Raw genomic sequence first — 26,376 nt, 5'->3', positions numbered from 1 at the left:
AAGCCCTGCCTCACAGGCTCTAGAAAGTGCCTTTAGGATTAGAGGGAACCGTCGACTTGCTCTTATCTTTTTCTTCACCTCACATGTGAGCGGTGACAACTAGCTTTCCCTCTTTTCCTGTCCGCTGTGTTTTTTACTTGAAAGCCGGCTTCAGCGGCGGCCCGCGCTTCCAGAGGGCAGCTGACCCGCGGCGGCGGAGCACCCAGCGCGGGGGCGGGGCAGGGCGGGGCGGGGCCACGCCCGCGTGGCCACGACCCCCGACCCCCGACCCCCGGCCCCCGGCCCCCGGCCGGCGGGGCTCTATTTGGTTTTAATTTGAAAATCCTCCTCTTCCTTCTCCCTTTCCCGGCACCGTCCCTTTCTCTTTCCTCCCTGGATAAATTCAGACCCCCCACTCCTGGCGTCGCGGGTGCCGAGCGGACGGCGGGCCGGGAGGTGAGTAGGGCCGGGCGGGCGGAGAGCTGGGTCACGGGAGCCGCGAGGAGAGGCCGAGGCCGGAGGCCGCCCCGCGCCACATCCTCAGGTGGTTCTCGAAGTTTCGGGGCTCCCGGGAGGGAGCGGTCTCTGGCGCTGAGTAGGGGTCGGGGTCCCTTGGATTTGAAGTCGGCGGCCGTGATCCCCAGATGGAGTCTGTGTTGGGGAGACCGTTGTGCCCGCGCAGAAGCGCGCCTCGGAGAGCGGGCTGCGCTGCCTGGCCGTGCTGCGCCCCTTTCTCGCGTCTCCTGGCGCGCCTCCCGCCGCCCGGGGCCGCCCGCCACCCGCCTCCCGCGCGTTTCTGTTCCGCAGGCCGGGTCTCGCCGGATGCGACTCAGCTGGGGTCTCTGGCGGGTGCTCCCTCCGCGTAGCTCTGGGGAACCGGGTCAGGTCGACGCGCAGGTAAAAGGGTTTGTAATCACTTCTTGACGGGCCTGACGGGCGGGGGTTACAGGAAGAACCCATCTATTACTTTAGCATTCAGGCAAACTGGAGAGATGTAATTATATCGGGATGCACTTACATGTAAAATGAAACATATTTCTAAACTTAGGTTTTCTCTTAATTTTATATTCTCTCCCTTTGTTTACCTTTACTGAGAACCTGCATTGAGTTTTAAATTTTATATCACATATTTAAAATTGGAGCCACCTAAACAGGTCCAGGTGAAGAAAGTATGTGTGTACTAGGTTCATTTCTCACCTACTTAAAGGGTTTTAAATCATTATTTTAAGTTGCACGTCTCTCTGATAGGAACATACAGATAATCTGTTGTTCTGACATCATGTTTAATGGTAAAACACTACTATCATCTCCATCAAATTTGAAAAGGACAAGAATGTTCACCATCACACAATCAATGTGATAATATTGTGAATTGTACTGCCAAGCAAATTAGGTAGAACACGTTACTCTGATTGGAAAAAGAAGATGCAAATGACCTTCTTTATGCATAATATGGTTGTATTCCTTGAATATCCAAAGGAAACAACTGAAAAGCTATTTGAAAAACTAAGAAAATTTAGTAAACTGGATAACTACCTTTAATCTTAATCTACAGAAAACATTACATTTCCTGTATATAAACACCTAGAAAATAAAAAAAAAAACTTTTCAGGTTATCAACAAGGAACACAAAATATACAGGACCTATTTTCAAAAGATATAAAACTATAAGGGAAAATACTCTTAGGGATATTTATAAAAATACATGATGTTTATATACAGATATATCTATGAAAGTATGTAGCTTTTTTCCTCCCAAAGAAATGTATAAGTTAAATATAATCTTAGAATTTTTTTGGTTTGTTTTTCTAATTCCATTGTTTAGTTCATGTGGAAAAACAAATACTTGAGAATAGCCAGGATATTTTCAAAAATGAATCTATAAATAGCATTACACAGCTATAGTGATTAAAAGACAGTGGCATAAATTAGTCAACGTATTGGAACCCTTTAGAAGGAGAAGATATTTGTCTCAGAGTTACTGCTGGTAGGATTTAAACTTAGAGTTGCTGAATGCCACTTTTATTACCACATGTGTGGAGAGTCTGCATGAAAGTGAATCCTAGAGGGAAGGGAGACAAACCGAAGGATGGAGGGAGGCAGAATCCTGATAGCATCATCTGAGTCTTGGAATCTAGCCATGCTTGGGCTTTTCAGTTATGTGTATCAGTCAGTACTAATCCTTTTTCTTGATACATTATTAGTTCTTGATTATTATTTTCATTATTATATATCATTATTAATTCTTAATAAATAACAGTTGTTCTTCAGCCTATTTTTTTAGGGTTTTTTTGAGTTTTCTAATTAAAGTATAGTTGCTCTACAATGTTGTGTTGGCTTCAGGTGTACAGCAAAGTGATATATACATGTTATTACAAAATATTGAGTATAGTTCCCTGTGCTACATTATAGGTCCGTGTTAGTTATCTATTTTATGTGTAGTAGTGTGTATATGTTCCAGCCTATTTGAATTGAGTTGTAATTAATGACTGAAGAAGTCTGACTAGAACTTGTTTGCAGAGCAGAGGTAGAGTCACAGATGTGGAGGGCAAACTTGTGGTTGCTGGCGAGGGGGGTGGGGGGGGCTGTCGGAGGGGATGGGTTGGGAGATTGGGATTGACATATACATACTGCTATGTGTAAGGGTAGATGACTGGTAGGGACCTGCTGTGTAGCTCGGGGAGCTCTTCTCAGTACTCTAGAATGACCTGTGTGGGAGGGGAATGTAAAAAAGAGTGGATATATATGTATGTGTGGCCAATTCACTTCTCTGTACAGTAGAAACTAACACAACATTGTAGATGAACTATACTCCAATAAAAATTTTTTAAAAAAATAAAAAAAAAGAAGCCTGACTAATACAATGGCATATAAAGTCATCAATTCTAGAACTTGGAATTTCAGGTCATTCTGATCTTACCCCAGTGTCTTTCCAAACTGAATATTGGCTAAGACTGGGCCATACTAATGAATAACACTTTCTCTTTATCCAGAAGTGAGCTGTAACAACCAGTGCAATTGTGCTGTTCCATCCACATGCATGCTTATCCCACAGTTCCCGCACAATATTTTTTTTTCCAAAGACGTGGAGAATGTTGTAGTGTAATAGAGGAAATAAACAGAGCATTCTCAAGTGACCAGTTTATTCATTTTAGGAGAGAGTATGTATAATGAAATGCACTTTTGCTCAGAAATGAAAAGGGTCCTCTCTTCTATTGTCAAACTTGTTTTTATAAACTCCTATTTTATATTTTATTTTGGTACATCAGTCTTGAGTACTTTATTGTCAGGTCTTCATTGGTAAACCCCTTCCCTATGACAGTACAGTGTGTACTCAATTTTAGAGCATGGAAAATACATGTACTTGTTTTGTACCTGTAGTTTAGATATATAATTGACATCTTTGTGCTTTGGTGTTCCAAAAATGTTAAGGCTGTAATGAGTCACATTTACAATCATCAGTGTATTCTCTACAATGAATATGCTCCCTTAATTAAATCATGATGCTGGAAAAACACACACACACACACACACACACGCACACACACACAAAAAGACAATGGCATAGACCCAGGACCAGACAGGTTAATGAAAGAATAAAAGGGAAGCTGGCATTTTAAATCAGAGAGTGGCGATAAGGAGGAACATTTAATAGATCATACTTGGACAACAAGATACTTATTTGGGAAAATTAATAATAAAGCTGGAATTTTTCTTCAATCTTAACTCCCAAATATAGTCTACGTGACTTACTGATTTAAATCTAACCAGAAGTACTAGAAGAAAACCTGGGTGAATATGTGTACACAAGGGAATTAGGAAGGTGTTTATAAGCATGATATAAAAGCTAGAGCCCATTAAGTAAATACATGTTTGTTTTTAAACCTTTGCATGTGGGAGGAAAAACAGATACAAATGGGATGAAGAAAATTGCTAATATACCTACAAATTCATAAATGATTTTCAAAATCAACAACCCAGTTTGAGAATAAAGAGTGTGAATGCACAGCAAGAAAAATGCAAATGATAAGCCAAATAAAGATGCTAACCACACTAATTATCAGAGAAATTCAAATTAAAATAGGACATTTTATCTGTTGTTCTAATTTTGAAAGTCTGATGATACTAGGTGGTATTGATGATGTGACCAAGAAAATATATCCTTACACATTCTAAGTGGAAATAAGAATTGGTAACATGATTTTATGATAATGTGTATTAACATTTTTTCTAGTTTTGAGATATAATTGATATACAGCATCGTATAAGTTTAATGTGTGCAGCATAATGATTTGATTTACATACATCATGAAATGATGACCACAGTAAATTTAGTGAACATCCATCATCTCATATAGATACAAAACTGAAGAAATAGAAAAAAAATGTTTTTTACTTGTGATAAGAACTCAAGATTTATTCTTAGCAACTTTCCTATATGATGTACAGCAGTGTTAATTATGTTTGTCATGCTGTACGTTATATCTCTAGTACTTATTGTTTTATAAGTGGAAGTTTGTACCTTTTTATTTCCTTCATCCAATTCCCCCTCTTCTTACTCCCCACCCTCCCCACGTGTGGTGATCACAAGTCTGATCTTTCTCTGAGTTTGTTTGCTTGTTTTTGAAGTATAATTGACCTACAAGACTTAAGTTAGTTCCTCGTACACAACATAGTGATTCGATATTTCTATACATTTCAAAATGATCACCATGATAAGTCTAGTTACTATCTATTGACATTTTTAAATGTTCACTTTTTTATTGGAATTTATCCTACAAAACATGCTTCCAAGCGGGCAAAAAAAAATCTGTGTTCCAAGTTGTTCACAGTAGGATTTTTTGTAATATTAAAAAATTGGAAACAATTTTATATCCATTGAATAGGATTTGGTCACATAATATGTGGTATATCCACACATGAAATATTATGCAGTTAAAACTATTAGGTAGCTCTAAATGTTTTAACATAGACATGTCCAAAGTACATTATAAATTAAAACTAAAACAAATAAAAATATCAATTTTTACTTTGCTTCAATTTGTTCTTTTGTTTCCACTCTCTACTGTATGGTATATACAGTTTTTGTATATATAGGACATATCATTTGTGTTTCAGTAATATATGTTATAGGATACCATTTTTATAAATAACAACCATAAATACTAATATATACAAAGATAAGGCTCTATCTTTATGTATTATATATAAATTTTATTTTTATTATTTTTTATGAGTATTTGTATTCTTTTACATGTTTCTATAATGTATGCATGTTTATAAAGAAAAAAATGTTTCTGTTGTAATTGGAAAAACTAAAAGATCATGAGAGTTTTTGGTCACTATTTTGTACAAAATGATTTCTTCCTGGATATTTTAGTCATCATTCTCTATTAAGAAAGTATATTCTGGGGCTTCCCTGGTGGCGCAGTGGTTAAGAATCTGCCTGCCAATGCAGGGGACACGGGTTTGAGCCCTGGTCCAGGAAGATCCCACATGCTGCGAAGCAGCTAAGCCCGTACGCCACAACTACTGAGCCTCCGCTCTAGAGCCCGTGCTCTGCAAGAACAGAAGCCACCGCAATGAGAAGCCTGCACACCACAATAAGAAGAGTAGACCCCGCTCGCTGCAGCCAGAGAAGGCCCACGCGCAGCAACGAAGACGCAACGGAGCCAAAAATAAAAAACAAACAAATAAATTTATTTTAAAAAAAAGTATATTCTCTTACATAAGGCTTTCCTTTTACTGCCTATACAGTCATTGCTCGGTGGGGGGTGCGGGCTGCAGGATGGTTCCACAACACCCCACAGATAGAAAAACCCTGCATGCTCAGGTCCCTTATATAAAAGGTTATAGTACAATCGGCCCTCTCTATCTCTGGGTTTCTTATATGGAGGGCCAACTGTATACACACACACCCAACACATTTTCTGTTAAATATTTATCTTCTTCTGGCTTCTTCTTAAACATAATATTTCCCAGTTTGAACTTTTGATTCCTGCCCTCCCCAGTCCCCAACATTTTCCCACCATCTTCCTCTCTAGTTCAGCTAATGGCATCACCATCAGCTCCGGTACCCTGGCTTAAAAAGTGAGACTCATCCTTGACTCCTCTCTATACTTCGTCCATCAGCAACTCCTGTGGGTTCTGCTTCCAAATGTTGTTAAGCATCTGACCACATCTGACCCTCTCTCGTGTCACCTCCCCAGTCTAAGCCAGCATCAGCTCCCACCTGGATTACTGCTGCTACTCCTCCTCCACTGCTTCTACTTCCGCCCCCTCAAGACAAAGTTTAAATCAGATTTGATCACTCCACTGATTAAAGCCCCCCGAAGACTCTCCAGCTGCAATTACAACAGATTCCAAACATTTTGCCATGAATTTCAGGTATGATCAGACCTCTGTCTCCACCTCTGACCTTGGTTCTCTTCTTTCCTTGTGTCCCAGTCACACGTGACCTTTTTCTCTCCTTTGAGAATCCCAAGCTCATTGCCATCTCAGGGCCTTTGCACTTACTTTCCTGTCTTTCTGGAACTCGCTTCCCACATTTTTAGTGTAATGCTTCCTTTCACAGTTCAGGTAGCTGAAAGGTCACCCGTAAGAGAGGCTTTCCTTTACCCTCCTGGAGCTCCCCATCCATGTTTTTCTTAAACCTTTTATTCTGTTTCCTTCATAACTGTTCTATCTAAATTTAATCTTAAATATTTGTTGACATGTTTTTTAATCTCACTCCACTAGAATATGCTCTCCAGCAGAGTGTCCATCTGGTTTACTGCTGTATTTTCAACACCTGTAGTAGTGCCTGGTACATAATAGGTAATCAGTAAATATTTGTTGAATTAATGAAGGAATGACTGAAAAGTAACTGGGGACAAAAAAATCATAGAACTTGTTACATATGTTACTAAGTAATAATATATATGTTTGTGTAAACATAGTAAACTATTAAAACACTTTATTTTTCAGTATTAGAATTCTTCAAAAATGTCAGCAGTTGGGTCTTTTGTGAACAAATTTTATTATGCTTTATTTCAAATGTGAATTATGTGATTGTTTTCTTAGTACAGGAATACCTTGAGTTCATTTCATTTTGAAATTGATTTTATGGTTTAACATTTGGATACTATGTCTATTCATTTACAAATATGAACATTACTATCTTCCTGTATTTGGTACAGAAAGGGTTAAAGGAGATTTATATTGGTCATATCTAAAGAAATATACATAAAACACATGAGGAAAACAAAGTAAAGAAAAATAAGAATAGGAAAGTAAGCCTGACAGAAGAGTTGATAGTAATAAAAAGCTCACCTTGATAGAGGAGGTCTGAAATGTGGGCCCTGAGTGTTCTAGCAACAGATATAAGGAGAGAAACACATTCATGGGACTTGGGTTTTCTATGAGATAAAAGTCAACCAGTTCTTTCAGAAATGCTGAGTTATTCCTGATACTGAGGCCAGGAGAAAATGTCTGCAATCTCAGTGAAAGGACAGGGTGTAACATGAAATGTGACCTCAACACCTTCCTTTCAGTAATTATAGTGACCTATGTTGTTTTAGGAAGAATAAGTCAAAATAGAGTCGCTAGTAAATTAAATCACCTCTAAGTGAATTATGTTAAGTATTTCTGTTGCTTTGTTTTGAACTTACTTAGAGCCACTTTCCAAAAAGGATATGGGGGAAAAAAAATCAGATTCACATCATATATGCCATGTTCTCCATACTGCATAATAGGACAAAGAATTTTCACTATCTTGGAAGGAATTTATCTATGTAAATAAGAGCGGTATCAGGTCAGCTGAACCACCAGCCTGAGAACTCAGTGCTTAAATCACAAGCACAGTATCATTGCTCAGTTTTATTTTTTTCATCTATGTTCAGGCTAAGAACTTACCATATGTATAGATTGATGCCTAGTATGTCATACATTATGTATCATGTGTTATAGTAAATATAGTTTTGTATTTTGTAGTGATTACATGCACTGATGTTTTAGCATACCAAAAAATTCAGTTATCAAATTATTTTATTTCTCCATTGTGGTCCACCTCTCCCTCTAAGGCCTAGTACCCACAAACTTGATCAACCTATAGATGAAATTGAAGATAAAACAGAGTCCCTGGATTTAATACCTGATGCTCCTCCTGACTACAACTGCCACTTAAATTCATCAGATACAAATCCTGATGCCCCTCCAGAATACAATTCCTGTTTTGTACTTGGTAAGTTAAATAATCACCCCAACAGAAAGTGACACTGAGAGTTAAGGTTGCTCTTTTAATTAACTAATTCATTTCTTGATTCAATAAATAAATATTGAGCACCTACTGGATGCCAAGTAGTTTATTAGATGTCAAGTGGAACAGATTCCTGCCCTTAAAGAATTTACAGTCTCCTGGGGAAGGAAGTTGTAAAAACATTGATGGCATTCTCCACATTGTTAGGGAACTATGAAGCGAATATTGTAGGGGCACAGAAGACAGAGTAACTGATTGCCAGAGATGAGGAAAGCCCTGAGGAAGTAAAGTTCTGTTGGCACCATAAGGATTTTCTCAATCAAAAAATAAAGGTGGGAGAGGACCAAACCTGAGAGAAAGAAAAACATGTCCAAAAGCACAAGGTCATGAAGACCTGATGGTCTCTTGGGGACATGAGGAAGGCCTGTTTGGGTCAAATGGCAGAACCACAGAGAAATGGAGGTGAAGGGTCTTGAGTGCAGATAAGGAGCTGGCATCTTATCCTAGAGACCATGGAGAGCCTGCAGATGCTAATTAACAGGCCATCAAGACTGTAAAGTATATATTTGAGTTTGTTTTCTCATCACCTCTCCAGCTTCTGGCACAGGGTTCAATGCATAATGGGTGCTCAATGAATGTTCAGTGAACAGCTGGTTGATAGCTAATAAGACGGCTCTAGGGACCAGTGTGAAGGGATCACTGGAACAAAGAAAACAAGAAAAGGGAGACTAGTTAACAAGAGTCCCAACTGGATGAGGCTTAGTAACAGTATCAAGAAGAGAGGCAAAAACTTACAGTTTGAAAAAAAATCCTCTATGAGACGATGCAAAGATATTATGTCTTTCTAGAAATAAGATCCTGTAGCTCAGGCAGCCTTTGCTTCTGCAGTGTTTTCTGAAAACGGCAGAGCTTCCTTTTCCCCATTGCCTCGTGTATGTATGTTGTCTGGATCTGATCCAGTATAACCCCAAATTATTGGGTCAACACCTAAATCCAAGGTCTCGACAATCTGACATTATATAGTCAATATCATTTCTCAATACCTCAGTGTCTTTCAACATGATTTATCTTTCTTTTTTTAATGAAGATATAGTTCACATACATAAAATTCACCATTTGAAAGTATGCAAGCCAGTGGTTTTTAGTATGTTCACAAGGTTGTACAACCATCACCACTGTTTAAATCCAGAACATTTTCATCACCTCCCATTAACAGTCACTCCACATTTTGTCCTTCCCCTGGCAACCAATGATCTACTTGTATCTGTATAGTTTTGCCTATTCTGGATATTTCATATAGGTGGAATCATAACACAGGTGGCCTTTTATGCCTGCTTCTTTCAGCATATTTTTGTCAAGGTTTATCCATGTTGCAGCATGTGTCTGTACATTATTCCTTTTTATGTTGAATTGTATTCCATTGCATAAATACCTTGATTCTTCATTGATCATTTCATGAACATTTGGGTTCTTTCCACTTTTTGGCTACTATGAATAATGTTGCTATGGCCATTCACTTTTAATGGCAGATTATATTTTAAGTTTTAGGAAAAAAATTCTAATTGTTTTTTAAAGTGTAGTTTAATACTAAGTGCATCAAAATAGTGTGAATTTCATTTGATAATATAAAAATGTAGATTTCTGGCCATCTATTTAATCAGAATCTCCAAGGCAGATCTTACAAAAGAAAAACATCCTATCTTGTTGATTCTTATCAACAGCTAAATTTGAGAAACACTGTTCTAACATCGTGTTTCCCAACCTATACATCCATGAGTAGATGGTGAAACTAATTTAGTAATTTTCAATCAATAATTTCTTGAAACAAAAAATGGTGAGCATATTCAAAGTTAGTAAAAAAACACAAATGTCATCAAGGCTTCAGCCAGTTTTATAGGTCAGATCTCAGCTAGAATCTCCTGCTAACTTGGAGTTTGTTTTATTTACTTTTAGCTAAAATAGATCTGTAATAAAATCTGAGAATGAAATATTCATCCTTGTTTCATTTATTTTGTTTTCAACTATGATACTTTTTAAAAAACATCTCTGTTAAAATTTTTTTTAAAAAAATTAAAAAACTTTACTTGTCCACAAGCCCCCATTTACAAAAATAAATAAAAATTAGAAAACATCTCTGTTGGCTGGGATTGAGAGGAGAGGATGTTTTTTGTCGTGGATCTGCCTTTCTTTTACATTTTGTTCTGGCCTTTCCTAGAAGGTCAGAGAAAGGCAACTGTGGTTCTCCCTCTCCCAGAGCTTCAGGTAAGGCTCTGCAATGTTAGGAATAACTTAGAGTTTATTAAGTACCCCTTTGTAGTCGACCAGAGCCCAGTTACCTACGTAAATAAGCCAATTATTTTAAATCCAAGAAAGTAAATCAAATTTCGAGATAAAAGTATTCAGATCTTATTTTTTAAGAACTATAGATACTTCCCAGCAGTATGGATAGTCTCATGTCTAAATGCTGGTAATTCTTCAAATTTTAAGCAGCCCTTATGAAATGTTTGTAGAGAATTACCCATTCTTCTCCAGTAAGTGTCCAGGGATCCTGCTTCTTGACAAGGCTTCCTCTCACACGGAGGGGGTAAAATGTTCCTTGTTATTGCTGGCAGGAGTTCAAGGCTCCTTACTAGGCCTGCACGGATACCATCCTGGCTGGGAGAGGGGAGAGCAGAAAGGAGATGGCATCACTGCTGCTTTTTAGAGACATTTAATAAAAGAAAAACAAAATCTGAAGTTATACATTAGCGGTACCCTCATACTAATTCATGATTTTGAGTGCTTGTCTTAAGCGTTGTGTCTGTTTCAGGAAAACTGGTTTCCTTGACTGTGATCTTTCTTATATTGACAAAGTTAAAATTTAGCTAATCCCTGGTTGGAGGAGAGCTGTGTGAGAACCAGACGATGAGGGTATAAACAAGTGACTGAGTCAGAGACGGTACAGCATAGTCTGTAAATCATCACTTTGAAGTTAAAATGTGACTTCAAATCCCAGTGTTACCACTTAATATCTATGTGAACTTGAACAATAATGATAGAGGATATAAAAATAGAAATTTGCATAGTGCTAATTTTATGCCAGACCCTGTGCTAACCCTGCAGCAGCTTTATTTGATAGGCACAGAGAGGCTAACAAGTTACTTAATCTCCTTAACCTTAGTTTTTGCACTTATGAAATGGGCATAATTATCTCACAAGGTTTAAGAAGATTAAATGAGTTAATAATCTGGAAATCCTCCAACTACATTTTTGGTACACAGCCCTTCGCTTGGAAAATGGAACTTCTTGTTATTTTTAAGAACCTGTCATGTGACCCGTGTAATCTCCACATAAAAATTCATGCTAAGTTTCAGTGTATTATAGTTTTAACCATATATAATTCTTTCATTTGTTTTTGACTGCAGGGCCCCCAGACCAGCTGTCCCTCCACCTGCATGCTACCCAGGAGGCTTGCCAGCTGGTGGCACCCATCCTATACAGTACCAGCCTGGCAGGTATCCTTCACCAATCAGTCTGCTCCAACAACGTGGAGCCAGCTCCTATGCCAAACTGCCCTTCTGGTCTGGTCTGGAATACTTAGGTACTCCACACAAATCCAAATTGTTTTCTTATGAAATATGACCTTAGGGATCCAGCAAGAAGAAATAAAAAGCTGAAGAGAGTGGATAAAGGTGATGGGTCAGTGATGACAGGTGTCTAGTTTCTGAGACTGTAAAAGTGGTGGTACTAATTTCAGAAATGTAAAGGAGGATAGGGATATTTTAGTGGGAAGAGTGTGGATTTCGTAAAGAATGCAGGTTGAGTTGTAAGATATTCAAGATGTCTTCTTGAAGGAAATTAGAAAAATAGGAGTAGGAATAGAAAAATGCTATGGTAGGTGCTAGTTGGGGTGTCATTTACCAGGAAGTAAGAGTGAACATGAAGAAAGGTGACATGAAAGAAACAGAACACTTAGTGGCCAAACCATCAAGTGCCTTGGCCCCTTGCTTTCCCTCACCACCCATAATTTCATTAGCCACTCCAGCCCCCACAAATACCTGATACCTTAGGAAAAATGAGGTGACTACCAAGCACATGTAGCTTCAAGCCAAGTCCATGAGACCCCCTCCCACAAAGTGGTGATCCCCTAAATCCCTTCTATATAAAAATTACAGAACCACCCTGAAACCTTGGTCAGAAACTTGGGGGATAGGCAGGTTTGGTGAACAAAATGGTATAAATTCAAAAACTGTACCCTAAGATAAAGCTATTATTGGAAACTCCTGTGTAATCTTGACCCCTTTGGTTTTGGAAACAGGAGGTTTTGAAGTTCACTGTGAGCAAGAGACTCTAATTCAATACTTGTCTCCCAATATAGTCAATAAAATATTCCTTGAGGTTGACAAGTTCCTCTTTGCAATTCAATATATTATTAATCTTGTGCATTACAAACTATTGATACTATAGAAATGATGTGTGAAATGGAATACAGTTGGATCAGGAAATTGGAATTTCCAGAAGGCAAAAATTTTATTAAACTATCTCTTTGTTAAATAACTATAAAATACACATAAAAGTCATTAAATTGCTGGAGTAAACCCCTTTATTACATCAGAAGCTTATAGAATATTTATAGTAAATACGTTTTAGAAAATCTTTTTTATACGTGCACAATGATACAGGAATTTGTCCTTGCAAGCCTAGGGTCTCCTAGACCATTTCCCTTGTTTCTTAAAATTGTATAACTTTAAATTTGTTTATTTAAGTTAAAAAAAAAAGTTGTTTAACTTTTTCTATTACCCTGACAGAGGTTAAATGATAGATATGATGGGTTCACTTTTCCCTTTCAGAAATGGTTTGAGTTAAAAAAAAACAAAACCAGAAATAAACAGAAGATAAAACAGGCTTTGGAGCCAGACAATATGGTTTTTAATTCTGACTTTATCCCCTACTAGTTCTGCAATCTTGAACACATTTCTTAACCTATTGGTACTTCAATTTCTTCATTTATAAAATAGTATCAGTACTAACTATCCCTACCCTGTTAGGCATTATGAGAATTGTTGACATGTAATATAATTCCTGGCACATAGGAACCACTGAATGGATGAGAACTGTATTGATGCTGTTTAGGTAAAATGCTTCCTTGAGTGTGAATGGAAGGCACACACCCAATCATTTTTCTCGATCTTCCCTAGACTTCTGAGATCTCATATGGAGGATATGTAGAGCCTTATCAGGACCCGTGAGTGGAATTCTGTCCAACATAGCAGGATTATGTGGTTTCTGAGGCTTGAGTTTGTCAGGGACTCCATTACCTCCTCAAATAACTACTCCTTAAATAGCCACAGTTTGTTATGGGGTAAATTCCTTCCATATTGAAGAGCTTCATATCTTTAGGATATTTTGCCCAGCAGTGGACATTTTACCAAGTCTGAATATGTTTTATCTTTCAATCCTAGATTTTAAGATCCTAGAATATTTTTAAAGAGATGATAAACCATTTTAGTGGCCACTTTTGAAAAATTATAAGGCATGTTCAGACCCCCCCTCCCATCTGGTTGTGTTTTCATAGAGGAAAAAGTCTTGAATTAAGCATGGATTGTGTTCTCTCTACCTTCCTGTAATCAACGACATGACTAAACATTCATGCTCAGTTAAGTCACTTTCAATTTTATTCACTTCAAAACCTATTCATTAAGTTATTCACCAAATTCATTAACTTGTTCATTAACTTATACAACAGATATTTAAGGAAATATGGCATTTCAGTCAATATTCTGTGTTCACAAATTAGAAACGATGTAAAATTGTATAAGGTATGATCAGTCTGTCCTCAAGGAGATTTCTTTCCTTTTGCTAGAAGGACTCAAGTGTAATAGATAATGGGCCTGTCAAATGTCCCTCTTGGGAGTAATTCGGAAGTAAAACTAAGATAAAAAGTTTATTTAATGGTATTCCCAACCTCTCTTTCCTCTCTTGTGCCCTAATCCTAGTCGTGTTTCCTGCCCTCTCCAACCTTTTCCTAATTAAAGTGTGCGCTAAGGGAAGATGTTGGTGTTTAGTAACTCAAGTGAATGGCAATCATTATGTTACTCTACCAGCAGTACCTGTGAAATGATATAAAATTGGACATTCCTATATAAGGTCCACTAGCTGATTCACTCTCCCAAAGCCACTGAGAAAATTGGCTTCTCTTTGGCTGGTCCATGTTAAACTGTCCTGAACTTCCTGACAAGTCCAGTCTGTGGAAGACATGTCAAAGGTATCAGTGAGTATGGACTGAGGAGACTGAGCTAGGAGCAATCTATGTCAACACAGCTTCTTCTCAATGCGGTTACTGTAGCAGGAAGGTGATTTTCTGATATTTTAGATAAATGTTTCAATCTTTTACTGTAGAACTGGAGGAAAGTGTTTTTCCTATCTGGACGGCTCTGCTAATAACCATCTGATCAGGTGCAGATAGGCTGATTTCACTTGAAAAAATATATATTTAATTAACTCTATTCATATTAAAGATACTTTAAAAATCAGTTAACATGCTGTAATACATCTATCTTCAATTTCTTTTCTAATGCTAACTTGTTTTAATTCTATTATTTCTCTCTCTCCTAATTGCTTTTTTCTGTCCCAATAGTTGGACAGCATACACGTTCTTCAGCGTTTTGAGCCTCTGGAGAGTATGTATAATCCAGTAATGTTCAGCAATATTTGAATCAGGTTTGAATCAGCAACATTTGAATCAGAATTATCTAATATCCACTTTCTTCTTTAGATTAATCAATTTTTAGTGGTTCAAAGAGGAAAGATTGTCCTTTAGAAACTAAGGGAATTATTTTGTATAATTTTATTTATTTGTAAATCAGGTAATCATCAGATCTTATATATTATTTGGTCCTACACTTAGCCCTTCTCTCTACCCCCATCATTCACCTTTTATAGATGAGGGGGAAAAAAGAACAGAAAAACTAAATGACTTAGCAAGAGAAAAGCAGAATCTAGATTTACTGAATTCCAGTCCATGGTCCTTGCTTTGGAAGTAGGAGAAATGAGGACAGTCAACATGAAGCCTGTCCTTTATCAGTAAAGCATTCCTGACCCTTAAAGCAACAACTCTACACATTAGTTGGGCTACAGCATAAAGCTTTTAACTCTTCTTGGTCCTTTTTCTATTTGCAAGTTGCAATGATATTGATCATCTTACTGCAGTTCACAAGCTGACTATTTCATGATGCAAAGTAAAATCTCATTAAAATATTTTTATAAGTTTTCTGAATACAGGTATTATATAAAACATAATCAGTCTTATTCAATATGGTTCCCATCTTTGTTGTTATGTGAAAAAAACATTTTTAAACCATTTTGCCCTGAGCTTAAAATAAATGTTTTAAATTCTAAAGGACTTATATACTTATAAGGGTTATAAAATATTTTGATGTTTGAATCAATTGTGTATGTTTCAAATAAAAATTTTAAAAAGCTGTTTTTCTTTATACCCTAAGAAATGCTGCACAAATACTTCTTGAGGACAATTTTCACTACTAATTTAAGATGGCTCTCTCATTTTGTTTTTTAATGACAGCAGGTTTTGAAACTAATTATAGATGCCATGCTAAAAACAACCTGGAAGAGATAGTTTACATTGTAACTTACATTGTAGGACAGTCACAGCCAGCTTTATTCAGAATGCTGCTGAGACACTGAGGCCCTCGGGTCATTGACTGTATGGACCCAGAAGTCATGACAATGCAAGAGACCTTTCAGATGCACCAACTTCAGTTGTCCCTGCCCCAGGCAAGAAGTCAGAGAATGGAAGTCTAATCCATTGTTTCTTCCTGATCCAACTCTTCATTGCATGGCTATGCTCCTTCCAAAACTACAGAGGAGGGGATTTCCGCTGGCTCTGCCAGTCAGAATGGAAGATTGGTGGGGAGGGGGAAACCAAATTATTTCACCTAAGAAAAATCACAAAGGGCTTTTTCTTATGGGTTCATGCTCTTCAGTGGTAATTGGTGGGTCAAGCACAGATTAGAGTTGTTTAGTCAGTGACCACAATTCTATCAGTTGTGTCTACTGAATTAGAAATGTACCTATCACCTAGAACAGTAGTCACATTTATCTAAATGTCTCTTTGGATCCCTGGATAAGGTGTTGCTAAGCATACACTTATGCTTTTAGAATTAGAAGAGATTTTAGATAACTTTACCCATCACAACCCAATGTCTTGCTACAGATTAAAGAGTGTATCAGAAAGATTTAAGTGCCTGATGATGCTGTTACGTTCGGCAGGTGGCAGTGCTGGAACCAGAAAGCAGATGTTCTGGGTTACAGTTTGTTAGTCTTCTACAACCTGTGCAGCTCTAGGAAGATTGTTTGCTGCAAGGAGAAGAAAAGCAGCTTTAAATAGCGACCAACCAGAATTTTGAATTCTACGTATGTTACCTACTTAAATGTGTACAGTTTACTTAACGTCTTTGGGCCTCAGTGTTCTTATACATAAAATACATACAATAATACCCCCACGGAATTACTTTTAAAAGACATATTATGTTAAGTATGAGCGTTTACTAAATATTAATGTATTAATGTAAGTAAATTAATATTAATTTATACATTTACATTAATATATTTAAATTAATACATTAACATTTAGTAAATGCTGATAATAATTATGGGTTTTAAAAACTTTATTTATTTATTTATTTTTGGCTCTGTTGGGTCTTCGTTGCTGTGCGCAGGCTTTCTCTAGTTGCAGAGAGAGGGGGCTACTCTTCTTAAGGTGTGCAGGCTTCTCATTGCAGTGGCTTCTCTTGTGGCAGAGCACGGGCTCTAGGCACGTGGGCTTCAGTAATTGTGGCACACGGGCTCTAGAGCGCAGGCTCAGTAGTTGTGGTGCACGGGCTGAGTTGCTCCACAGCATGTGGGATTTTCCCGGACCAGGGCTCGAACCCATGTCCCCTGCATTGGCAGGTGGATTCTTAACCACTGCACCACCAGGGAAGCCCAATAATTATGTGTTTTGGTTTTCTATAAAATGGAGATAATAATAGTACATATCACCTGGATTTTTTTGAAGATTAAATAGTAAATAAATGTTAACTGCTCAGAACAGCACCTGGCACATAGAACAGTGCTCAAAAAATGTTAGTTGTTGTTTCCAGGTATCATACTTTATCATTACTGTTTTTGTAATAATAACCTTGTATTTAGGATGAATCTTCACTTCTAATCCTTGATTCTTTTGGATATTCTAGGAATATCCAAAAGATATTTGCTTCACATTCATGGCTTGGTTTTCTTCTTATATCCTGTAAGTGCAGCCTTCTAAGATTAAAGTAAGCCATGATGTAGTAAAGCTAATCAAAATGACAAGCTTACTCAATTTATGGAACATTTATCCCATGATAGATTTTTTTCTGATTTCCCTAGTTTTACTTTTATCCGTGGTGTGTTTGTGTGTGTGTGTGTGAAGTTGTATCACTTGTGTAGATTCCGGTATCCACCACCACAGTACAGATACCCAACAGTTCAGCACTACAAAAATTCCCTTTTATAACCACACCCACAATAAAATTAGAAAGGGAACTGGCTATTTTATAGCAGGTGGTAATCAAGCTTTCTCTGTGTCCTAAAGGAAAATGTGGCCCCATCCTTCAAAGTTCCTCCCTGCAAAGACATTCTTGAAGAGTAGGAGTGAAGTGCCAGAGATCCATGGAGGACTATCTCTCCCAACAACAATTTCCCTAGTTCTTGAGTGAGTTAAGAAACACATCTAGGTGGTGTGTATGTGTGCACGTATAAATGTAGCATCTTTGCCTCTGTCACTGCTTCATTTGCAGCTGGAGGTGCAGTGTCCTCCTGGCATCACCACTGGCTTTGTCGTGGAACACTGGAACCTGTGAAGGGTGGTGTACAGCATCCAAAAAGAGAAGAAAGAAAATGTGAGTGCATGGGCTGTGCTCCACCTACAGCTGTGGTTCGGATTCTGTTTTTGAGGTAACCTAATGTTAACATAATGTATTTAGAATTTTCTGTACGTGGGGTAACCAACTTCAGAATGATATTGTTTCAGTCCACTTTCTCATGTTAAATGAATTGAGGTTTATAATATCACTTATAAAATGAGTATAGTAGTATGGTTAAAGAGTTAATTAACCATCTGACATCAAAACATTTTCAAATATTGCTACTGGATTGCATGGTATTTTTCCAAAATGTGAGCCCTTTTTTTATGATTTCAGCAGTTGGTAAAGGTAAAAAGAGTAATAACTCATTAAAAACCTTATGAGAGAAATAGCCTGACCTAATCTATTTTTTTAGTACAGGTAAAACTCATAATAGGTCATATTATAGCATTTTTTCAGTAAAAAAACCCCCAACATTGCCTTTATTTCAGTGGCTACAAATAATTCCTTATGGTCTAACAAATTTGACAAAAGAAATTCATAGAAATATTTCCTGGATTTTTTTAAAGATTCCTTTCTGAATGCCTTATAATCCAGCTAAGTTCATCATGTACATCCAGTAAACTTTTTGAGTTCCCATTTTATTTCACCGTATCATCAAGCATTGCTTATGTGATAAAAAAGGCCATTATAGCAAAAAGAAAATGTGGATAAACTGAAGTGTGGGGAGAAAATAGTGTGTTATTCCCATGACCAAGTGACATTAGCATATTTACCCTATAACAAGTGCCAGGGTCCCCCTTTTAGAAGCAGAGTCCTTTTGGTGTTCTAGGATACCTTAAAGAAGACAGTGAATTTAGCCTACAGAAGCTTGTGTGATTATATGGATTGTGTGAAGTGCACAGCACCATACATACCTCCTTGCTTTTTCATGTGGCTTCCTGAACTGGAGGACATTTCCTCCCAATCCCCAGTCCTAATCCTTAGCTATGTTGAAAAGAATTTAGGGGGGCTTCCCTGGTGGCGCAGTGGTTGAGAACCTGCCTGCCAATGTAGGGGACACGGGTTCGAGCCCCGGTCTGGGAGGATCCCACATGCCGCGGAGTGACTGGGCCCGTGAGCCACAACTACTGAGCCTGCGCGTCTGGAGCCTGTGCTCCTCTACAAGAGAGGCCGCGAGAGTGAGAGGCCCGCGCACCGCGATGAGGAGTGGCCCCCGCTCGCCACAACTAGAGAAAGCCCTTGCACAGAAACGAAGACCCAACACAGCCAAAAATAAATAAATTAATTAATTAATTTAAAAAAAAATGTTTAAAAAAAAAAAAAAAGAATTTAGGAATTAGTTCACATCATACCTCTTGACACGAGTTCCCCCTAATGCTTCATTTAAGGATGAAGAAAGAGCATTGGCCTGATAATTTTAAGATGTAGTCCAGCTTAGCTCTTAACTAGTTGCATAGTACCTAACCTTTCCTAACCCTTAACCCTTTCTTCATTTGAAATTACATAACTTCTATGTCCTTTTCATGCACTGTTTTTATGCTATCTCAATATAAACTGCTTCTAATTAGAAGATTAAAACATGTATTTTAACACTTTTCAATCATCACAAAGTCTCATTCTTGTCTTTCTAGGTCAAATCACTCAATGGTGTATCCAACGTGGGCAGTATTACTTGGAAGTGGAATGGTTTGTTATCTGCAATGAGCGATGCTGACCACTTTGAAGTTCCCTTCCCATTAGACCTGGATGTGACGAAGAAAGCCATCTTTTCTGGAGCTTGCTTCCTCATGGTAAGTCTGTCACTTTTGAGTTATCTTGAAAATGTTATCCTTTCTCATGAGAAGTAGTACAGGGTGCTGGGAAGGGAATAAATGTGACAACTAGGACATCTCCTGACTCCGCCACTCACTAGGTACATGACTTGTGACAAGATTCAATTGAAAAGGTCAGTCAGTAAATTTTAGTTATTTATTAACCTACACCGAAGCCAAGGGCAGTGTCTAGTACATCTGAAATGCTCAATGAATGTTGAATAAATGAATGACTGAATGAATAAAAGTCCTGTTGTTTGTAAGACATTGCTAGGTATTTAAGGAGACTCAAAGATGAACAGAATAGTACTCTATCCCTCAGCAAGTGTAAAGCAAGAATATATAATTAAAGTATGAAGCTCACCAAGAGTTATTGATATAAAATAATTAATCAGTTTGTACATGTGTGTCATATGATTCTCAAAACTACATCATGAGACAGGTATCAGTTAATCGTACTTTTTAGAGACAAAGCTGAAATTTCATTAGGAGTTCATAGTAGGCAGATGGGGTGCTGAGGAATCTCTTCCCTCAGATGTAATTGTAATGAAGGGAGTTGGAAAGAAAGGGAAAAACATGAAAGGTCCTGGAAGAGAGGATGCAGAACAGGTAGAATTTAGCTGATACAAGAGCTGTTGAGCTCATGAGTCTCAAAGTTCCAACAGAAACTTGGTGAGGCAGCCTGCTGTCTTAACCCTGTTTGCCCAGTCCCCTGATAGGCTGGTGGTCATTGTCACTGGTGTGTGTGGCAGAGCAGGGGGAGGTGCTAGGGCTGGGATGACTGTGGCTCATCCATTCTTGAGGTTAAAGCTGTATTCCGTTTACTCAGCCTTGTGTGTATCTTAGAGCGTCTATCCATGTAACATTTTCTGGATTCTACGGAACCAAAATATGTGTGCCCTAACATAACACATTATAAGGCAAATGATTTATGCTGGAAACCTATATATAAGTGTAGCTTTAAAAAAAAATAGTAAGTTCTAAATGCATTATATAATTAGATAGCTTAATAGTTGCCCATTAAATTTTCCTGTGGTTCTTAGTTCTGCTGCTTCTCAACAAAGACCAGTCATGTGAAATCACATAATTTTTCTATATATAGTTGTTAGGTTTACCTTAAAATTTAATTGCAGGCCAGATGGATATGCATCTGGGTAAATATGGAGGAAAAAAATCCTAATGATGAAATAGGTGGGATAATGTAACCGATTACCTATAACAACAGTGATGCTAATGATGATAAGAGCAGCTAGCCCTTTTTAGTGCTTGCTATGTTCTAGGCATGGTTCTGGTTCTAACTACTTTCCATATAGTAATTCATTTAATTCTTATATGTTAGATAAAGTACTATAATAATTCTCATTTTAAAGATGAGAAAACTGAGGTTAGGAATCTTGTTCAAAGTCATCCAGTTAGCTAAATGTCCGAAAGCCACTATCGAAGGTGGCTCCAGAGGCTACACCCTGAACCACTGTGCCATGTGCCTCTTTCATCTCTGTGTGATATTTGGTTTCTTTCTGTGTTAACACAGGAAGAGAAATAGAGTAAAATGGTGGCATGTTGCCTCTAGAAGCCTGTGAGTCTCCAAGGAGGTCTTGTCTGAGGTTACGCTCTCTATGAGCAGTTTGCTTTCCCTTCTGCTGGTGTCCCAGTGGTGCAGCCAAATGAAGACCACTTTTTATGTTATTCTGTCAGTTTGGTGCTTCCCAAGTTCTGTATGTGTTTTAAATATGAACCCCTAAACAATAAGTGCAAATCTTGATTATGAATTCTCAGTGGACAGTTTTTTCCCTACCTCTGGCACAGGCCAGTGCAGTCAAACTTTTTATTAATCCTCATTTGCCAATGGGTGCAACTAAGCCCGTGCGCCACAACTACTGAGCCTGCACTCTAGAGCCCGCGAGCCACAGCTACTGAGCCCACATGCCACGACTACTGAAGCCCGCCCTCCTAGAGCCCGTGCTCTGCAACAGGAGAAGCCACCACAGTGAGAAGCCTGTGCACCACAGCAAAGAGTAGCCCCCGCTCGCCACAACTGGAGAAAGCCCGCACACAACAATGAAGACCCAATGCAGCCAAAATTTAATTAATTAATTAATTTAAAAAAGAGAAAAAAGAAAACACACTAACCTCTTCCCTAGAAGAGAAAGTCCTTGAGTGATGTTAACTCTTCTCCTGATATCCAGTAACTTAAATACTATGATATAAAATTAATACATAAATACTAATAAGTCAATATATCTTATGTTACATGATAAGGGAATAGGAGAGGAAAACAAAGATATTTGCTATACATACAACATATAACAAAGTAAGGAATACTCAGTTGTAATTCTCAATTCTGTAACAGGTCACATGGTCATAGCTGGCATTTATAATTGCCTTCTCCCTCTACTTATTACCTTTGCCTTCAGACAGCACTTCAGCTGGTTGTGGTTTTCTACCTGGTGGAGTTACCCAAACCTTCATTCCTAAAGGTCATGGGACATTAGTAGTCCTGTCTGGATTGGGTGATTGTAGTTTTCCATTGACATTAACACAGGGCATAGTAATACCAAGAGATGCCCTAAAGGATCTCCTGTATTCCAGAATATTCTTCCTTACCTCCATTGTTAAGTAGCTGTCCAATATCCCCTTGGTAATCAGGATCAGTCACCTCATCCAGTATAGTTACACCCTTCTTTGCCTGTTGACTCAAAGGCATGAAGAGTCCAAAGTGCCAGGGTGACTGTCTTCACTTTCAGAATAAAGGAATCATTGTTTTGCCTCCTAGTGTAAGCATTCCTCACTCTGGTACTAAGGCTTCTAGGCCAGCAGAGCATAAGGTCACAGGAACAGGAAACGTAAGTTTTGCTAATGGGTCACTATGTGTGATAGTGGTGCTGCTCCCATTTCCACCCCTAGATTCCTGGATTCATGAATACTGGCTATCGAAGAAACAGCACTGTACTTTGGATGCTGATTCAGAGCATATGTAGCCTCCTGGAGAACCTTGCCCCAGCCTTGCAAGGCATTGCCACTTACTTGGTACTGTAGCCAAATCTTCAAATCTTCTGTTTCACCATTATATCAATCCAGCTTCTTCAGGATGGTGAGGAACATGGTAACACCAGTGAATTCCATGAGCATAGGCCCATTGCCACACTTCTTTTGCTGTAATGTGTGTTCCTCAGTCAGAAGCAATGCTGTGTGAAATATCATGTTATGGTGAATAAGGCATTCTGTAAGTCCACAGATGGTAGTTTTGGCAGAAGCCTTGCATGCAAGGAAGGCAAATCCATATCAGAGTAAGCGTCTATTCCAATAAGAACAAAACGCTGCCCTTCCATGATGTAAGAGTCCAATGCAGTCAACCTACCACCAGATAGCTGGCTGATCACCTCATGGAGTGATACCATACCGGGGACTCATTGTTAGTCTCTGCTGCTCGTAAGTTGGCTACTCAGCCATGGACATAGCCCAGTCATCCTTGGGGAGGGGAAGTTCTTGTTGCTGAGCCCATGTTGACCTCTATCCCTCCCACCATGGCCACTTTTTTCATGAATCCAATGGGATATGATGTGTGGCTGGGAAAGGAGTTGGCTGGTAGAGCAGAATGTCTCATCCTAGTTGCATGATTATTAAAATCCTCCTCTGCTAAGGTCACCCTTTGATGAGCATTCACATGGGACACAAATAACGGCATGTTTTTTGTCCATTCAGAGAAGTCTACCCACATACCTCTTCCTCAAATTTCCTTGTCACCAATTTTCCAACCGTGTTCATTCCAAGTCTCTAACCATCCAGCCAAATGGTCATCCAGCCATTGACCGTAGCCCATGAATCAGTATCATGCATCCGGCTTTTTATCCTTGCAAGCAAAGTGAACAACCAGGTGTCCTGCCCAAAGCTCTGCTAACCGGGAGGATTTTCTTGACCACTGTCCTTCAGGGCTGTCCCAGAAAGGGGCTGTAGTGTTGCAGCTGTCCATGTCCAGGTGGTGCCTGCATATCATGGGGAACCATCTGTAAATCAAGCCTGAGTCTTCTCCTCCTCTGTGAGCTGATGGTAGGTGCATTCTGAGAGAGAGAGAGAGAGAGAGAGGGAGAGAGAGAGAGAAGGCAATGTGGCAGGAGTGGGGACCATGGACATTTGGGCCATTTCTTCATGTAATTTATGCCCTCTGGGCCTGCTCAGGCCCAATCACATATATACCATTTGACGATGGAGTGCTGCAGTGCACACCCAACTTTAGGGCTTGCTGGGTCAGATAACACTCAGTTCATGACTGGTAGCTTAGGTCCCATGGTAATTTGGTGGCCAGTGCTTAAGAGTTTGGTCTCTGCTAAGCCCCATAGCAGGCCAAGAGCTATTTCTCAAAAGGAAAGTAGTTCTCTGCAGAGGATGTCAGGATTTTGCTCCAAAATCCTAAAGGCCTGTCAAAGACTCCAAACAGCATCTCTGTATGTTACTGACATTTTAAACACCATTGGATCTGCTGGGTAACATGGCAGAGCAGCTTACATAGCAGACCAGACCTGTTGCAGAGCCTTCTCTTGTTCTGGCCCAACTCAAAACTATCAGCTATTCAGGATACTTGGTAAAAGAGCTGGAGTAACACACCCAAATGAAGAATATGTTGCCTCCAAAATCCAAAGAGTACCATGAGACACTGTGCCTCTTTTTTTTTTCTTTTTTTTGTTTTTGGTCATAGGAGGGGCCAGATGCACCAAGTTATCCTTCACCTAAGAAGAGATACCTCAACATGCCCTATACCATGGAACTGCTATAAATTTCACTGAGGTAGAAGGCCCCTGAATTTTTGCTGGATTGTTTTCTACCTTCTGATATGCAAATATCTTACAGATAAGTCTAGAGTAGTTTCTGCTTCTTGTTCACTAGGTCCACTCAACATAATGTCATCAGTACAGTGGACCAGTATGATATCTTGTGGAAGAGAAAGGTAATCAAGATCCCTGTGAACTAAATTATGACATGGGACTGGAGAGCTGATATGCCTGTGAGGTAGGACAGTGAAGGTATATTGCTGGTGTTGCCAGCTGAAAGCAAACAGCTTCTGGTGGACCTTAGGGACAGAGATGGAGAAAAAGGCATTTGCCATATCAATAGCTACATAGCAGGTACCAGGGGACGTGTTAATTTGCTCAGAGCAATGAAACCACATCTGCTACAGCAACTGCAATTGGAATCACCACCTGTTCAAGTTTACGATAATCCGCTGTCATTCTCCAAAATCCTTCTGTCTTCTTCACAGGCCAAATAGACAAATTGAATGGGTATGTGGTGGGAATCACCACCTTTGCATCTTTCAAGTCCTTGATGATGGCACTAATTTCTGTGATACCTCCAGGTATACAGTATTGATTTTGGTTTACTATTTTGCTAGGTAAAAGTGACTCTAATTGGCTTTTCCTTGGCCTTTTCCACCATAATAGGCTTCACTCCACAGGTCAGGGAACCAATGTAGGGATTCTGCCAGCTACTGAGTATTTCTTCCAGTTACGCATTCTGAACTGGGGAAATAACAACAGGGCGGTTTCAGGGACCCATTATTTCCTTTTCTTCAATGCACAGTTACCCTAGTAAAAGGCCATAGGTTCCATAGGCAAGGCTTAGGGAAATATTAATAGTATAAATTTTTGGTAATGTCTCAGGGTCCTTCCTCCAGGGGACCCGGCCTCCTCTTTATTCAAGGACTTTTGAATCTATAAACTGACTCAAGTCCGGGAGTTGATTGAGTGTTAGTAACCCTCTGTTTTTATGATTCAGTTTTGACTGTTGTTCACTTGACCTAGAACTCTTCTACTGCAAGTGTAAGACATCAGGGAGTGAAGGAAGGTAGGGGAACTGACAGTGCAGCCCAGTCTAATGTCTCTCAAATTAAAACACAAACAAGCAAACTACAGTGCTGACCAGATCCCAACATGTGGACTGGCCTGATTAGGGCCAAAAGACTCCATATGCATCAATCTAGCAAGAGTATTTTCACACCTATGCACTACTTTTAAGAAATAAATGGTTTATAAATAAAAATTAGGTACTTAATTTATCATAAGCAGCAGTATTTCCTTATGATTAAAATAAGGACTATGGAAATAAATATCCAATTAGAGTTAGCGTCCCAGCTCTACCACTTGTTACTCCGTGCCTCACTTTCCTCTTAGATCCATGCTTGGGGGAGTCATATTAACCTCTCTATGCCCTAGTTTTCCCCTGTGTAAGATAGGAAGAATAATAGTACTTACCTACATGAGTTGATTTGACGATTAAATATGTTATTATATATAAAGTGCTTAGGACCATGCCTGGCACACAGTAAGCACTACAAAAGTAGTAGCTATTATTATGTTACTAACTTTTCCTTTTTAAAGTGAAGGTCTGTTATTAACTTGATATATGAGATTGCTATGACACCTGCCATAGTTCAGTTTTTTAGAAAGCATTTAATTGCATTCCTTTATAA

The 26,376-nt window shown here is 38.8% G+C and overlaps 1 long non-coding RNA gene and 1 pseudogene across 1 annotated transcript; both read left to right on the top strand.

Annotated features, from left to right (window-relative positions):
* Positions 1–269: 269 nt before the first annotated feature.
* Positions 270–5,661, top strand: LOC137766760 (uncharacterized). The gene is made up of 3 exons (XR_011074366.1): positions 270–435; positions 787–876; positions 5,438–5,661. It is a non-coding gene; the product is annotated as an uncharacterized lncRNA (long non-coding RNA).
* A 694-nt stretch (positions 5,662–6,355) lies between these two features.
* The window catches only part of LOC137765834 (phospholipid scramblase 4-like), a 33,313-nt pseudogene continuing 13,292 nt past the window's right edge, over positions 6,356–26,376 (top strand).

This window comes from Eschrichtius robustus, chromosome 6 (assembly GCF_028021215.1).
Source record: "Eschrichtius robustus isolate mEscRob2 chromosome 6, mEscRob2.pri, whole genome shotgun sequence".
Classification (NCBI taxonomy): domain Eukaryota; kingdom Metazoa; phylum Chordata; class Mammalia; order Artiodactyla; family Eschrichtiidae; genus Eschrichtius; species Eschrichtius robustus.
This window is presented reverse-complemented; position numbering and strand designations above follow the sequence as displayed.